Source organism: Pezoporus occidentalis, unplaced genomic scaffold, assembly GCF_034315485.1.
Source record: "Pezoporus occidentalis ecotype Australia unplaced genomic scaffold, CSIRO_AGI_Poc_V1 ctg89, whole genome shotgun sequence".
NCBI lineage: Eukaryota > Metazoa > Chordata > Aves > Psittaciformes > Psittacidae > Pezoporus > Pezoporus occidentalis.
The window spans coordinates 3,037,686-3,053,463 of record NW_026916253.1 but is presented as its reverse complement, the minus strand read 5'-3'; positions in this window follow the sequence as shown (position 1 = coordinate 3,053,463).

Below are 15,778 nucleotides of genomic sequence, written 5' to 3'. Positions count from 1 at the left end.
TAGCTTTACTAATGAGGCAGGTATATTTATTTGGGCTAAGTATTGTGTTTGCACTCACATCCAATCAGCTCAGCACACAAGCAGAAGAGCGTGTGAGCCTTTCTTCTCTGGTAGACATATCCATTGCATTGTACAAAAACTACCTGTAACCTGCAGCCAACTATGCAATGAGATAGGAGCAATACCTGTCAAAACACAGGTTGAACATTCGGCATCCATAAATACTTCTATTGAAATGAGAAGGGCTGTAGGCATGTAAGATTGGCTCATCCTCAAGAGTACAGTTAATCCAGGTACATGCACCATGTGCAATGTTATTCCACAGTCCCTATAGAGTTCACTTAAAGCATTTTCTTGCATGGCTTTCATGGACTTTGAAAGTCCATCAGGTACTCCATTCAACTCATCAGCTTGGAAAGGTTATGACCTCAGTGTGGCATACACCACACAGAAAGCAGATGGGTTTTCAAATAGGGTCTCCTAATTTTTCACATTCTCCCTTTTTAAGCCTTCTCTCCCAGGAGGCCATGAATACTCCTTCTCAACTGAGTTTTCCCCATCTCAGGCAGCCATATCTCCCACTTTTAAAAAAACCACACTTCACATAGTCTATAGATTATAGTCTTTGCATAGTCTATTCCAAGTTGTCTTCTAAACTGAAAATGTAGTTTCTTAGGAACCACGAAGTACAGTATATTTCTTGGCTTTTATATATGAAACATGCTCAATTAAAGCAGGCCTACGGTCACACAAAGATTATCTACAGGTACTTGAGTATCAAGAGTCAGTCAACAAATGCCATCCTAGCACAGGTCAGATATTTTCCTTAAAAACAGAAACAGAATTGGGGTAAACACACCTACTTTAAAAAGATGCACACTTAGGAAAATCGGAGCAGCAGCAGTGTAATGTTGCCATTGGTTGATACTGATCTGAAGAGTGTTATCCTTCTAGCCATCAGGTCACAGCAATTGGATGAACTAGCTGCTGGTGTAACAACGTATTGTGCACTAAGCTGCTGTCAGAGGACAGGGTATAGAACCACATACCAGTTTGGGTTGGAAGGGACCTTAAAGCTCATCCAGTTCCAACCCTCTGCCGTGGCCATGAACCCTTTTCACTAGACCAGATTTCTCAAAGCCTTGTCCAACCTGGCCTTGAACACTGCCAGGGACGGGGCAGCCACAGCTTCTCTGGGCAACCAGTGCCAGAGCCTCCCACCTTCTTAGTAAAGACTATAGTCTAATACCTAACCTAAATCTGCCCTCTCTCATATTAAACCCACTCCCCCTTGTCCTATCACTATATGCCCTGGTAAAAGAATATCTCTCCAGATTTCTTGTTGGCCCCTTTATGTACTGGAAGGCTGCTGTGAGGCCTCAATGGAGCCTGGTCTTCTCCAGGCTGAGAAACCCCAGCTCTCTCAGCCTGTCTTCATCGGAAAGGTGCTGATCATCTGATCATCTCTGTGGCCCTCCTCTGGACTCACTCAACGTGTGCACACCCTTCTCATGTTGGGTGCCACAGAGCTGGACACAGTACTCCAGGTGGGGTCTCACAAGAGCAGAGCAGAGGGGCAGGATCACCTCCCTCGACCTGCTGGTCACGCTCCTTTTGATGCAGCCCAGGATACGGTTGGTTTCTGGGCTGCGAGCACACACTGAAGACGGCTCACGTTGAGCTTCTCGTCAATCAACACCCGCAGGTCCTTCTCCTCAGGGCTCTCACCCATTTCTCTGTCCATCCTCTATTTGTGCTTCTATGATTCTATGGTAGCCCTGCAGGCGTCTGCACAGATGCTTGTAGGCATGTCAGATGTTTTCCATAAAAGGTAAACAGCTCCCTGAGAAATTGTGGAATCTCCATCCTTGGAGATACTCAAAAGATGCCTGGACATGGTCCTGAGAAATGCACTGTAGGTGACCCTGCTTGAAAAGAGAATTCCTTTATGGTGACCTCCACAGATCACTTCCTCCTGTAACCATTCTGTGATTCTGGAATGACACAGCTCCTTTCCAGAAACACGGAGATAATATCCACTGCTCCACACCGACACTACTTCAGAGCATAAAGTGACAAATAATCAGGATGAACACGCAGTGCAGATTTTATCACTTTTTAGAAGTGGCACTTAGGAAATCAGCATACCACTCCTTCATCAGTGCTTTATCAGTTCCCTTTAGCCATCAGTAAGCTCTGATCCCTGATGACACAAGTTGCTTATCTGGCACTTCCCTGTGGTGCCACTGACATAGGTGACCCTCTGCCAAACATGACTCAGAGCAGAGCAGAGTCCCTTACAGCATGCCACCTCCTCTTCCTCCTTCCCTGGCAGGACTGCAGGAGCAGCAAAACAGATACACAGATTGATCTGTGCAAAGGTCTGCCTTGCACCAAGGGATCCTCTGCTGGTAGTTCCCATCCAGATTAGTCTAAACTGTAATATTTGGATCTCACAAGGGAGCCATAGCCAAAGTAAGAATAAAATCTGGTTGGGTTTTTCTGTTTGTTTATTTTTTTGTTGTTGTTTGGTTTGGTTTGGTTTTGAAGTTGTTTTTTTGTTGTTGTTGTTGTTGTTGTTTTTTGTTTGGTTTTTTTTTTTGAGGGGGGGAGTGGAGGGTGTGAAGGTGTTTTTTTACAATAGGCAAACAGGTTTGAGGAAAGGATCTGGAGAGAAACAGAATGGAGAGCCAGACCTTCCTAGATGTAGCCCGTAGTGTAACTGGAGCTTTCTCTGGGCAGACTTCCTGTTTTCTCCTCTGCTCTTCTGTTCGCCAAAGAGCTAAAGGTCTGAAGAACATCTTTTGCATCATTCCACAAATCATGGGTTACAACAGCATCAGTACATCCTCAGCCTTGGTTCATTCCTCTCAGACATCTCACATTTTGCAGTGTATCTGTCACGTTAATGCCAGAATACAGTTCATGCAAACATGCAGACCTTTGCTTTTATTGACTCAGGTTATTTACTAAAAATAAAAAATTGTTAACATGAGATTACAGAGAGTTATTTCTATGAGTGAGGTCTACAGCATTTTAAAATTTTGTCTCTGTCTGACTGGAGCTTGACTCTACAGGAACATCTCCCCTGTTACATGGTACAATTACACTTGTATAGTTAAACATTTTTAGTTACGTTACTCTTCCTCTCTGTGGTCACTTTTGTTGCAGAATAAGGATGGGGCTCTATGTTCTATTTTAACTAATAAATAAACAGTCAAGCAAACAAAAAGGCATTTTTGCATCAGAGCAACAGTGCCCCAACATAAGGCAAGCTCCACATTGCTCCATTAGTTTCTTTGAAGACTAGATTCGACCTAACACAGGTCCCTTGCAGGCAAGCCCCTTGCTGCTGTTGACTGCACAACTTTTCCCCAGATGATGGAGAAAAATCCCTACAGAGTTAAGGCTCTGCTGTGTACATGCAGTGGGGCTCTGTTCTCGCTTTTAAGGTCCTTTTCATCCCCTCCACAGCCCTCCTCACATCACGTCTTACTTCAGAAGGTGCCCTGTCAGAGTTACAGTAAAGGGAGCATTTTCTACGAAGAGCAAACATGCAAGTGCTAGAGATGGAGCTACTGTGGGACTCACTCCCTGACCAGACCTAGACTGGAATGACCTGCAATTGCTAAAGCTGTGCTGAGGTTTCAGTATGTCCTAATGAGACAATCCAAGCAGGCTGCTCACTGCCTGCTAGACTGGGAGCCATGGAGAGACACTGCCTGAGCTGGAGCAACCCCAGCAGCAATGCATATTTTCAGGCCACTGAGTGAGAGTGCCTTGTCCTCTCCTGATAGCAGGACAGTAACGCAGAGGCAGTTGCATGGATACCACAGCTAATGGACCAAATTCATAAGTGTATTTCCACAACATTGTGACTATCCACATCAAGGGAGGATGTAGCCCACTACCAGTCAGGTAAGTGCCCCATCCCCGGCAGTGTTCAAGGCCAGGTTGGACAGAACCTTGGACCACATGGTCTAGGGTGAAGGTGTCCCTGCCCATGGCAGGGGGTTGGAACTTGATGATCTCAAGGTCCTTTCCAACCCTAACAATTCTATGATTCTACTATGCACACAGCTCTGAGCCAGCCTCTCCCAGCTGTCTACAAACTCATTTTATGAACTGCTTTCCAAAAGCACTGTCATCCTCCTCCTGCCACCACCACAGAAGGCATCAGGGTCACAGCCACTGTAGGAAAGCAGGAGCAGCTGCAACCTAACCTGAGCTGAAATGACTGAGTCACGACTTCCCCTCACAATACCATGGGGAAGACGAAGGTCCAAAAGGTGGATCAGATGCCTTGCCATAACCTGGGAGAGGCTGGGATAGTTGCAGAGGTGGTGCGCTCAGTTCCCTGGAGGGAAGGTGTGCCTGGAATCACTCATCAAGAGGTTCCAAACCAATTCAGGAGAGACGCTCAGAGGCTACATTGTACTTTCTTTTTTTTTTCCCCTCAAAGGAAATTACTGCAGTATCAATGAACTGGCACCTCTTTTCCAGAATCACATGCAGGAGATTATATTGGAAAAAAAAAGGAGAAGAAAAAATTCTCCCACAGATTTTCCATGAACCTTTATCACTGGCAAGAACCCATCCCATGGTTCTTGTTCACAGATGACTCCAAAATTATCAGATCTGAGTAAAACTTCTCAAGCAAAACCATTTTCCCAGCACAAAACCTCATTTCACTAAGGTCTTTTCTCTAGTGGCATACTCCATTTGTTATCATTTAACAACAGGAACTCTCAAAGCAAATTTTTCCATGCCAATTCTAAAATTTCTTTCCAAACAAAAGTTCTTATGCAGAAATTTCCTGGATTTTTTTTTTTTTTTTAACAGGAAGGACAAGCAAAACGCCTCAACTTTCTAATAGCTGTTAAAAGTATCAGTTACTTGTTTGAACTTGTTATAGGAAAAACACTAGGAAAAAGACAACAGTGACTGTGTTTGGTTTATGTTACAAGTTAATATGCTATTAAAATGTTTAGGTCTTATTATGCACTTTAAAAATGTTAGTGCTTAATGTGCTCTGATTAGGGCTTAACAAGCCCTTTAAAATGTTACAATGTTAAACCACCAAATCACATTGTCTCTAAGGAGTAAGAGGCTTAAAAAAATCTTCTGTTCTTCACAACCTAACCCTTACATTAATAAAAATGAAATCCACTCATAATGAGTTTATATCATATATCAGAATGTTTTGACATCCTTAATGACTGGGAGTTAAAAAGTTGGCTTAACTCTGTGTGCTAGTGTGTGCTTGTTTGAGTGTAGGAGTTAGGGTTAGTGGTTTTCTGAAAGCCTTAAATAACAGAGATAATGGAGATGAACATCATGCGTTTTTGCCGTAACTGGTGTCTGGAATCCTATTGCCTAATTTAAAGGGCCAGTTATATGACTGTGAATATTTGAGAAAATATTCATTAAGCCTCTTAGCAGTGATGCAGTGGCATCACAGTGACACTGCCAGTCAACCATGGAACCATAGAATGGTTTGGACTGGAAGGGACCTTAAAGCTCACCAAGCTCCAACCCCTGTCACAGGCACGGACACCTTCCACTAGACCAGGCTGCTCCAAGCCCTGTCCAGCCTGGCCTTGAACACTGCCAGGGATGGCAGCCGCAGGTTCTCTGAGCAACCTGTGCCAGCACCTCAGCACCCTCACGGAGAAGAAATCTGGTAAATTCTGGTTAGTACCCACTGAGCAATAAGGCACAGGTTTCCAGAGCACATGCAGAAACGCATCCACAGTGTTTCATGGGGGGCCATGGCATGGCCCAACACACCCAGGCCAGGCTCTGCCTCCTTCCTCAAACCATTCAGTATCACATGCCGGCAGCAGTCTTGCAATGCCGCTGGTGGTCATGGGTTTCCAGTACTGGACAGTTCTTACAATCACACTCTCCTAACAAACAGCTTTCAATACCATTCCTCACTTGGATAAAAGCTCCACAGCAAAGGATTATTACAAATACCAACATAATGTGACAATTAACAGAGTTACAATGTTGGCTTCATGGAGCAGATGCATGTGATAAAATAATTGCAAAGTACAGTGTTCTAATTGGGGAGGAATTGTTCTGGTCTGTACAATAAAGGATACCTGGAACGGCGGTCAGCAGACATTCCTTATCTGTAGCTGTGCACAAAACATTATGACAGTGAACACAATAGGCTTGTTTCTTTGTCCTGCTTTTCTAATTTAAAAGTGTGTTACTCTCTAGAATTTGGATGATCACTCAGGCAATATGTATTCATTTCAGTATATGCCCATCTTTCTTGAAAACTATTAATTTGGGAGAGGTCCAACCGCAGCAAAACAAACCCACATGACTTATCTAGCTAATTACAGAGTGTGAACAGTGAATTCTAAAGTAATAGCCATGGCAGATAGTTCTCAAGGTTGAAATATGCTTTCACGCCCTATTAATCAAATAATTCCAAATAAATAATTCAGCAAAATGCTCAGTCTTCATGGATAATTAACAGAAAAAGTGCCCTAATTAGCACAATAAACTGTTTGCTGCAATTAACTCCACTAAGCTTTAAAGGGCCATTCTTCATGGATAGAGTTTTCAAGAGGACTATTAAAGTATTACTGAGTATTTTCCAGTGACGTGGGCTGTGTTTTCGAGCTGACTACTATCACAAGTCAGACCATTTCAAGAAGTCAAGAGCACTGATGGCTCCCCATATTATTTTCTCACCACAGATAGATCAAGGTTATGTTACCAACTCAACTTACGCACACTTGTGTGCTAACATACCGCCCTACTATACTCAATCCCACAGTGGTTATTTACTCCTTGCTAAACTGGATCCAAATTTCTTGCTAGATAACATGACATGGAGAATTTCTCCTGCCTTTGGTTTTACTTGTTTACTAACATCAGCCTATTGTGAAACAAACATGAAAAACATTCAAAGGCTTAAAAACTTTTTTCCCTTTCTCTTGAACTTTCATGTTTTATTTGTTTTAAATATGTGGCAAATTGATTTTTTATTTTCCATAGTAGTTTCCCCCAAGTTCCTTTGTATTAAAATAACTAACACAGAAAAATGATTCCATCTGCTCTTCACTCGGTTGTTTATGCCTTCAGAGATGCTGGGCTCTGTGCAGAGAGCAAATAAAGTGCTTCAGAGCTACTCTTCCCAGTCCACATTTTCTTCAACCTCAAGCACCCAAAATCACAAGGTTAGACTATAACTAATTATTATTAATGAAACTCATCAAGTAATTCAGGCCCACAAAAAAAAAAAAAAAAGCCCAGTGCTTTAGTTTTCTTTCCATTTTCTTTCTAGGGTCTGAACTTTTCTATTATGCACATGGCAGGTTTTCAAAGTCTTCTACTTAACAATTACAGCTTAAAATCACACACAGCTTGTGTGTCAGAGAGAGAAGGCACACAGAGTGGGATTAAGAAAGGGAGAGAGCAAGAGGGGAGGAAGACAGTAAGGGGGAGAGAGAAAAAGACAGCCAGGGGATTGCTGACTCAGCAGGGGCTGGGGTCCCCAGACCAGAGCTGGGTGCCTGGGCCAGGTCCTGGCAGGATGCCCCGAGGTGCCCAGGCAGTGAGCTCAGCCTCATGCTTTCCCGTTTTTCGGGGACATGTGGCTGTGGGAGGTGCATGAGCACAAGGAACATGCCTGGGGCCAGTGACTCTCCAGGACAGGCCTTGGGCAGATGTTCTTTACAATTGCCTGCACATTTCCCTTCTGTGGGCCCATAAAACACCCCAGCCCAGCACCCTTCTTTCTTTTGTGCTCTTCTCTAACTCATTAACTTGTTTCAACAACCAGGGATTTCTTTTTGTCCTGTGTCAGACCAGGCCGGTGCTGTAGTATCAGCTGACCAAGGCAGAATCATAGAATCCCAGACTGGTTTGGGTTGGAAGGGACCCTAAAGCTCATCCAGTTCCGATCCCCTGCCATGGGCAGGACACCTTCCACTAGAGCAGCTTGCTCCAAGCCCCTGTGTCCAACCTGGCCTTGAACACTGCCAGCGATGGGGCAGCCACAGCTTCTCTGGGCACCTTGTGCCAGGGCCTCACCATCCTCATAGTAAAGAATTTCTTCTAATCTCTAATGTAAATTTCCCCTCTGCCAGTTTAAAGCCATAAAGCTTTGGAGGAAGGAGGTTGCAGAGCACAGGGCAGTAGGGCCCAGCAGCGTGGACACGCTCTTCCAGCTGGACTCTACAAGCTGTTTTCCAGCTTCCCTCACTGCTTCACGCACATTTCAGCCCATGCATCTGACACTAACCAAGGCTGGCAGCAAGCTGCAAGCAAAGGAACTTGCGAACACCCCTGCTGTTGTGGTGCGGAGTGTCACTGCCCTGCTTTCCCGCAGTGCAACAGGGAGCAGCATTTGCTGTAGTAGAGAAACAATTGAATTCAGGCTCTGTTAATATTCCTAAATAGGCGAAAGGCAGAGGAGTGGGGAAAGAGAGCAAACAATACATAACAGTGTTTAAATTACAAAGTACATTAACAATAAATACTCCCCTGTCAAGAATATGTCATGTAATTATATTTACTGCACTAAACAGAGGTAACCAATGCTTTGAGAGGGTGGTTTTGCACTCTCAAGATGACTCTCCTTCAGGGACAGCATATGTGAATAATCAGTCAGACATGGGATATCAGCTGCGAAAAAACCTCTCCCAGTGCAGCGTGCCAGTGGTGATGGCTAGAAAGTTAGCTCCCTCTCCTGGATTAGAAGGGAAAGTTCATGTACACTTCACTGATCTAAACCAATGCTTAGGAACTCTTCAGTGACTTTATTCTTTTTCTGCTTAGTCCTAGATCCTCAGTCAAGGGAACTCTATGCCTCTGAAGAGCTGGCGTGCACAGAGAGACAAACCATATCACCTAAGCAATACAACAATCTCACTGCCAAACTTACTGCAACCTTTCTTGAATTGCTGTACAATTGTAGGATGCAGAATACACACGTCTGTAGAGCTCAAGCAGTGATCTTCTGTCCCCAGAAACGTCATTGCAAACCAGAGCTCTTTCTTGGCTTTGACACTTTGTCCCTCAGCCCTTCTGCAAGCAAAACGACCATTGCCATGAGTAGGAATTTGGCCTGGACAGGGTGCACGTAAAGACAGCATGGCTTACTGTCTGAGCAGAGAATTTGAGAGCTAAGGCTGGGGTGGAAACAGAGAACAGACCATCAGAAGAAGCTTTACTCTTGTTTTCAGTATTTTTACAGAATGTCTTTGAAAAAAAATTGAAATACTGCACCGGTTTCACAGAGTTTCCACATGGGAACACAATTTCTACTTAGATAATCACAGCTTCAGTTTGCTTATAGACGCTTGAAAAACTGAGATGCAATTAGGAAAAGGATGAAAACGCAGGTGTTTGTAGTTCACTTACCATGTGGGATTTGATCAGATTCAGATAAAAATCAATGGCAAATTGACTAAGTTCCCTTCATTTTAAATGTAGGGCTTACAACAGATACATGAAACCGGACATACAAAAGCTTAAAAAAGTTGTTTTCCTGTCTAATTGTAGACTTTATTAACTGCTAAATATAATTTGTTAAGATTATATAGGATCTTTCATCTGAGAAACTGAAATTTCTTCACATTTTGAACAGTACCCTTCCGAGATGAACATTCACTACTTATAAATCAGAAAATAAGGCAGAAAACCAAAAAGCAAAATGAAATGCACACAGGGCAAGTGATTTGTCCAAACAGGAAACCATTAGGATTAAAGCCCAGACTTTCCAACTCTCTATCTCTGCTTTCACTACAAAAAGAGCCATCCTGAAATGGAGATACTTTTTAAAGGAAAAAAAAAAAGTCACAAAAAAGAGCCATATCCACAGATGATTCAACCTCCTCTAAGTTGGAATCATGTCCTGCAAGCGGCTTGCTCTTTCTACTGAGGAGTTAACTGCCTTCCACTTCAGACACTCCAGTTAGGTAGTCAGAGCATTTTAAAAGCACTATTGCCAAAGAATTTCAGAGCAAGTATGGGAACCTATGCCATAACAGGAGAGATTGTCCACTACTGTATCGCACTAGCTGGATACGAAAAACAATCTCATTACCCAAACTTGAAAGCTTTGGACTTTTTGCTACTATTTTAAGCAGTTATTCATAGATACACACAGAGTTGTCCCTAGGGGTGTTAGTGCTGTATAAATAGCAAGCAAGCCAAGGTTACCCTAGTTCAATTCCTCAGATAGGATGAGCTCCTAAAAAAACCCTATGAACCTCTCTGTTGCAGAGCTTGGCTCCTCCTGAGCACCTCTCTCACAAAGCCACTATTCACCTGCAGACTCTGGGGCTGGTTTGAATAAACTTTTTACTCTGCGGTTTCAATGAGTGAGAGTCCCTGACTGACTGGCAGCCTTTCCCAACATGGGTGAGGTACAAATGGGATGGGTGGTGATATGGACAACACCTGCACTGCCCTGATCTCCAAATCAGTCAGTCTGGAAGACTCATAACAGTCAAGATATATCCAAGCAGTTTTAATAAAACTAAATAAAAGTCCTATTTTAAACCAAGGTATCTATCCAAGAATTTCACTTGCAAAATTATAGCTTTCTATTTAATTTATTTAAAAAAAAAAGAGAGAGAAAAAAAGCTTCTTCTACAATAAGCACACAACAACATAAAATTTCAATAAGATATACAATAAAGTTCAGATATCATTTTCAGGATATCATATTGAAAGAAAATATTCTACCGCAATGACACACAAACTAGCAGTTAGGTTAGGGGACTTGGCCACTACTAGCATTAAATGAGATCAATTATAAAAATGCGCTCTCTTTGAAGCAGATGAGGCCCTCAGTGATGTGGTTTAGAGGTGGTCTTGGCAGTCCTGGGGTAATGGTTGGACTTGATGCTTTTAAAGGTCTTTTCCAGCCTAGCTGATTCTAGGATTCTGTGGTCACACGTGGCACAGCCATCTCACCCAGGCAATAGGGCAGAATTTTCTGCCTCCTGAAAAGGCCAACACTGTTGATTTTCAGACCTGGGATCTGGATGAAGTCTGCCTGTAGCAGGAGACCAGCTGAGCCGCTAGGATGCTTCCCAACTTTCAACTCAATTGCACAGGACTAATGAGCTCTGATGAAATTTGGGGGGGGGGGGGAAGGACAGTGGGGCTAGCAGCAGCATGTCGGAATTTGGTCAAGAAAAGAAGAATTATGACTGGATAATGCAGCACAGAGACACAGAAAAGATACACACAAGCTGAAAGCCTTCAAAGGGTCCTGCAGATAGCCTTTTGCATTAAAAAATATTGATTAACATCTGTGACATGTATGTCTATTCCCGGAGAGGCATATATCTTAAGGCAAAAGGAGAACTCAAGATGTCCAAAACTGCATTTTCCTGGCTGTCTGCACAACTCATATCTGAAAGGGAATCTCAGGAAGGGTAGAGCACAGAGCACAGACCCTCTCCCATGACTCAAGTTAATGACATCATTTCTGTGTCAGGATGAATTTAAATTGCCAGAAATTATTTCAGCTCCTTCAACTTCTACAGAACTCCTGGTGAATTAAATATTCCCAATTTCTAGTTTTGTAAAAGCTGTACCTTAAATTTGGCCCTATTTACTTCACAACACTGTACAATCTGCATTTAAACACAGATAGTTTGTGCTGCATGCACCATAGTAAATAACAGTACAACTGGTCTTTTATTCTGAGTATTGCATATAAGAATTTACAAGCTTGTATAATGTTCCAGGGTTGTAATATTATACATCTTGCAGATTTACTGTAACTCCTAATGATATGAACAAAAAAAAATTCCTTCTGAATGGAACGCTACAAGTTAGTGAAGATTTTTATTCTCTGCTGCATAATCTGATTCATCTTCACCCTCAACTTTCATATTAGCTGTGACAGCTCTATTAAGAAATGCCTTCAAAAACTAGAAGCTTTGCAAATTCCTGCAGTGACTGTTGAGCTCTTTTTAGTCAAATAACGTAACTTAAAATAAGTGCAAACTGTTTCTTTCATTTTTCACTCATGAAATGTGTATTTTTATGCTTGGCGTTTGCAGTTATTAAAAAAAGAAAGGAAGGAAGTCATGTCCATTAGATCAAGTGTTTCCCATAAACTCCCCTGATAGGTTCATTGCCAGTATTTTTGTTGCTACTCCCCATGGAAACCAATAAAATGGCTTTCAAATCTGTTTCTTAGAAAGGACCATTCCAGTCCCATCTTTAAGTCTCTGTAGATTTCCAGTAATTGCTGAGAGGTTGTGATGTGCAGTGATGTTATCCAAATATATGTCAAGTTTGATAACAGTGCTGTGTGTCATGCTTAAACCATGACAGCTATGTTAAAATAATCCTTTTCTAGTACATATAGTACTAGTGCATGTACTACATGCACACTAGAACTTGACAGGAAATTGCCAAAAATTAACAGTTGAATAATTTAAGTATAGTGTTTTGCTTAAAGTTACAATTGAATTATTTACAATTAAAATATTTAAAGCCAGCTAATCTCTTTCTTATTCTCAACTTCTTTGTTGCTTAATTTCAGAGCTCTCCTACTCCCTTTTGATTCCATATCTCTGTGGTCACGTTATAATGGGAAGAGAAAACAGAAAGTAAGAGATGGACAAGTTCATGTTTTTAAAGACTGTTTTTCACATGAAGAAGTTTTAATTTTTAACCCATTTCAACTAACTTGCAAATATCTTAAACCAAAACAGCAGAGACATGCACACATGTGAACAAAGATCTTAACTAATAGGTCACAGTCTGTATTTCTTCTAATAAGCATCCATGAATATAGCACATGCAGTGAGGTGCAAGTCAAGCACCCTGCATGTGGGGCTGTTTGAGAGATAACAGCTATAGAAATAGTAGAGTAATAAGCTATAAAACCTGATTTTTATTTCTTTTTCAGAATAATGATGACATAGATGAGCAACTTTTTCTGATTTACTTGGTAATTTGCATAAAGCCAGAAAAATTCTCAAAAATTGTGTCTTTCAAGAACTTCAGTTCCCAGAAAGAAACAAGAAGTCCAAATAACTGTTTTTTAACAGGTGGTTGCTGCCACGATCCGTTTATGAAAATAGTCCTGGCTTCCAGTAAAAATTAATGAATCATTAAGCTAAAGCTAGAATATTAGTGAGAGCCAGTAATCACTTTGAAGCTTTGTGCATTCAGCCTGTTTGGATGTAACCTAGATTTTCTGGTCTTTTCAATTGGAAGCAGATTCCCTTAACATTGTCGTGAGCACTAGAGTGACAGTCTGTCCTGCTACTCTGCTATGTTCCCACTGTACTGGAGCAAGCCAAATGACCTGTCCTATTGTAGAAGTACATAAGAGATAGACAGGACATATCTAGGGACAGGATTAAGATCTATGGGCATTCTTACTTCACAAAATGATTGTGGAAAAGCCAAAAGACTGTCCAATGATTCAGGAAACTTCACTCTACCATTAATCCTAGACTTTAATTATGAGACCTGTGCAAAATAACAGCTATTATTATGAGCTTATGATCTGCCAGCTATGCAAGAGTGGCTAAACTCCTATTTAAATGAGTGTGCAAAACATGGGAGATGATCAAGAGTGTCTGTGCAAGAAGAGTTACTTGGAAGAAATCCAAGAGCTATTTTGTCCTGCTTGGAGACAACCACCATTGCTGAAGTAGCTCAGCTGCTCCTCAGGACTCCTTGTCAGCTGCTCACCACTCATGGAAACATACATGCTTCTGTCCTGTGCTGTTTCTCAGTACTGCACTGCTCAGAGCAGGACCTGAGCAAGTGCTTTACTCAAACTAAATAATGGTGCCCTCTGGAGTGAACAGGATTTTTAGTTTTTATTTGAATGAGGGCGAATCACAATGTATGTGATTGTATTTCCTTCCAAACTACACACATTGAATCCTAAGTGGCCAATTAATGTTACTTAAAAGCCTATATACTATCTCAGTTCCTGTAGGTAGGTCAGATCTATTAGAGATTTTTTTCTCATCGTCTTTGTATTACGAAACTGGAGGGTGAAAATGTCTGAAGTTCCTCATTTACGGAGGGTATATCTTGTACAGAAAGTGCTGCTTTTGTTACATCTCGAACTCTCTTTTTGTGACCTGTCTGCTTAGGTTAAAAGGACAAGGGTTGGCCAGCAGTTGCTTTTATGAAGGACTCAAGAGCTAACTTGTAAAGGCCACAATGTCCTTCTGTGTGTTCACAGTGGCAGTGTTCAATTTACCTAGCTAATAGGTTATTTCAATTAAACGTTCACATCCTGCACAGACTGAATTTCTGAACTCTGAATGGTATCCGTGTTATTGTTGATACACCCTTTCAGAATCTGTGGTGCATCAGTAAATGTGGTTTTTCTGGCCAAGCATCCTTGAATAACACCACGGTATTCGTACAAATAACATGACAGGAAGGGAAGCTAAAAACTGAAACCTAAGATGAAATTTGAAGAGATAATTATAGTTAAAGTATTTGTGTTTGATTACCGGGCTTTACATCTGGGAGTGTCCTATTACACTCTCATATTAATACAATCTTGGCAATCTGAGAACAACTGGGCAACGGAAAAAAAACTATAGTTCTGCACAGATGTGAATCAGCAGAATTGTGTTTTCTCAACTGGGAAGTGGTTTAAACTTCCTCTTTCATCTCCTATTGTTTTTAGAAAATTGTCTTGTGATTGTTCTTCAGCTACACAAACTAAGCCACTCCCTGGATAGGCCCAGGATATGCTTTGATTTCATTAACGATTTGAAACAAAAACCAAGGGACCTAGCAGTAGGATTAGATATCTACCAGGAGATATGACACCATCTCCCTGGCACGAAGGGGTTTTTTCCATTTCAAGCAATGCTGAACCTTGATTAAATACAGATAGCCAGGACATAATCTCTTGGCTTAAAAAGAGAGATGCTTGTCCTCCATTCTTCTTTTGGCAGCATATACTTAGTACAAGATGGGACTAAGCCACCCTTTACTACTCCCCTTCCAAATCCCATGGCAATGAGCAGAAGATGGTATCTGGAAGTTACAAGTCTCTGTGCAGTTCTGGGCCTCAGCGTGCCTCAGATCTCTATACAGACAGCTGCAGGCGCTCACAATCTGGGTGTTATTCAGGTAGCCTTACAAAGAGCTCACCTCACCCTGATAAACCTTTGTGCAGACTGCAACACCCCCTCTGAAGTATCACACACATCTGTTGACTGTCTTCCTACTCCAGCAAGGCGTATGATACATCTATTGATGTATTGATGTACCACCCCTCATCCCCATTTTCTTTCACTGACAAGTGGAACTTACACAGAGAAGGAGTTAAAAAAAGATAGAGGATAAAGACTCATACAGTCTGCTGCCATCGCTGGCTTACAAAAAAAAACCCTGCTTGAAATTTGTTTGCATTTATCACAACCAAATGTACTCACCTTCACTTGCTTGCAGAGAATTTACATTTTCACATTCCTTCAGTGGTAGAATTGAGATGGTGAAAAGGTTTAAACAAAAGAGAGATGAGCTCCTAACTAGTATCTGAGTCTTCACCATGTCTGGAAAGTCTGTCTATGCATCAAATTCTCCTCTTAATGGTCATCATTACAGCAGGATACTAGAAATATCCCAGGAGTAGTGCTAACCAGATCAAGCTCATTAAAATTACACTTGTCTCATTTGTGGTCACTAATATGTGAAAATTGCCCAGTTATGGCTTTCATTTTGCATATCTCAGATTTCATAGGTGATTGAGTTTTGAAGAAAAGGGATAGAAATTACAGTGTGAGGCATTAATTCT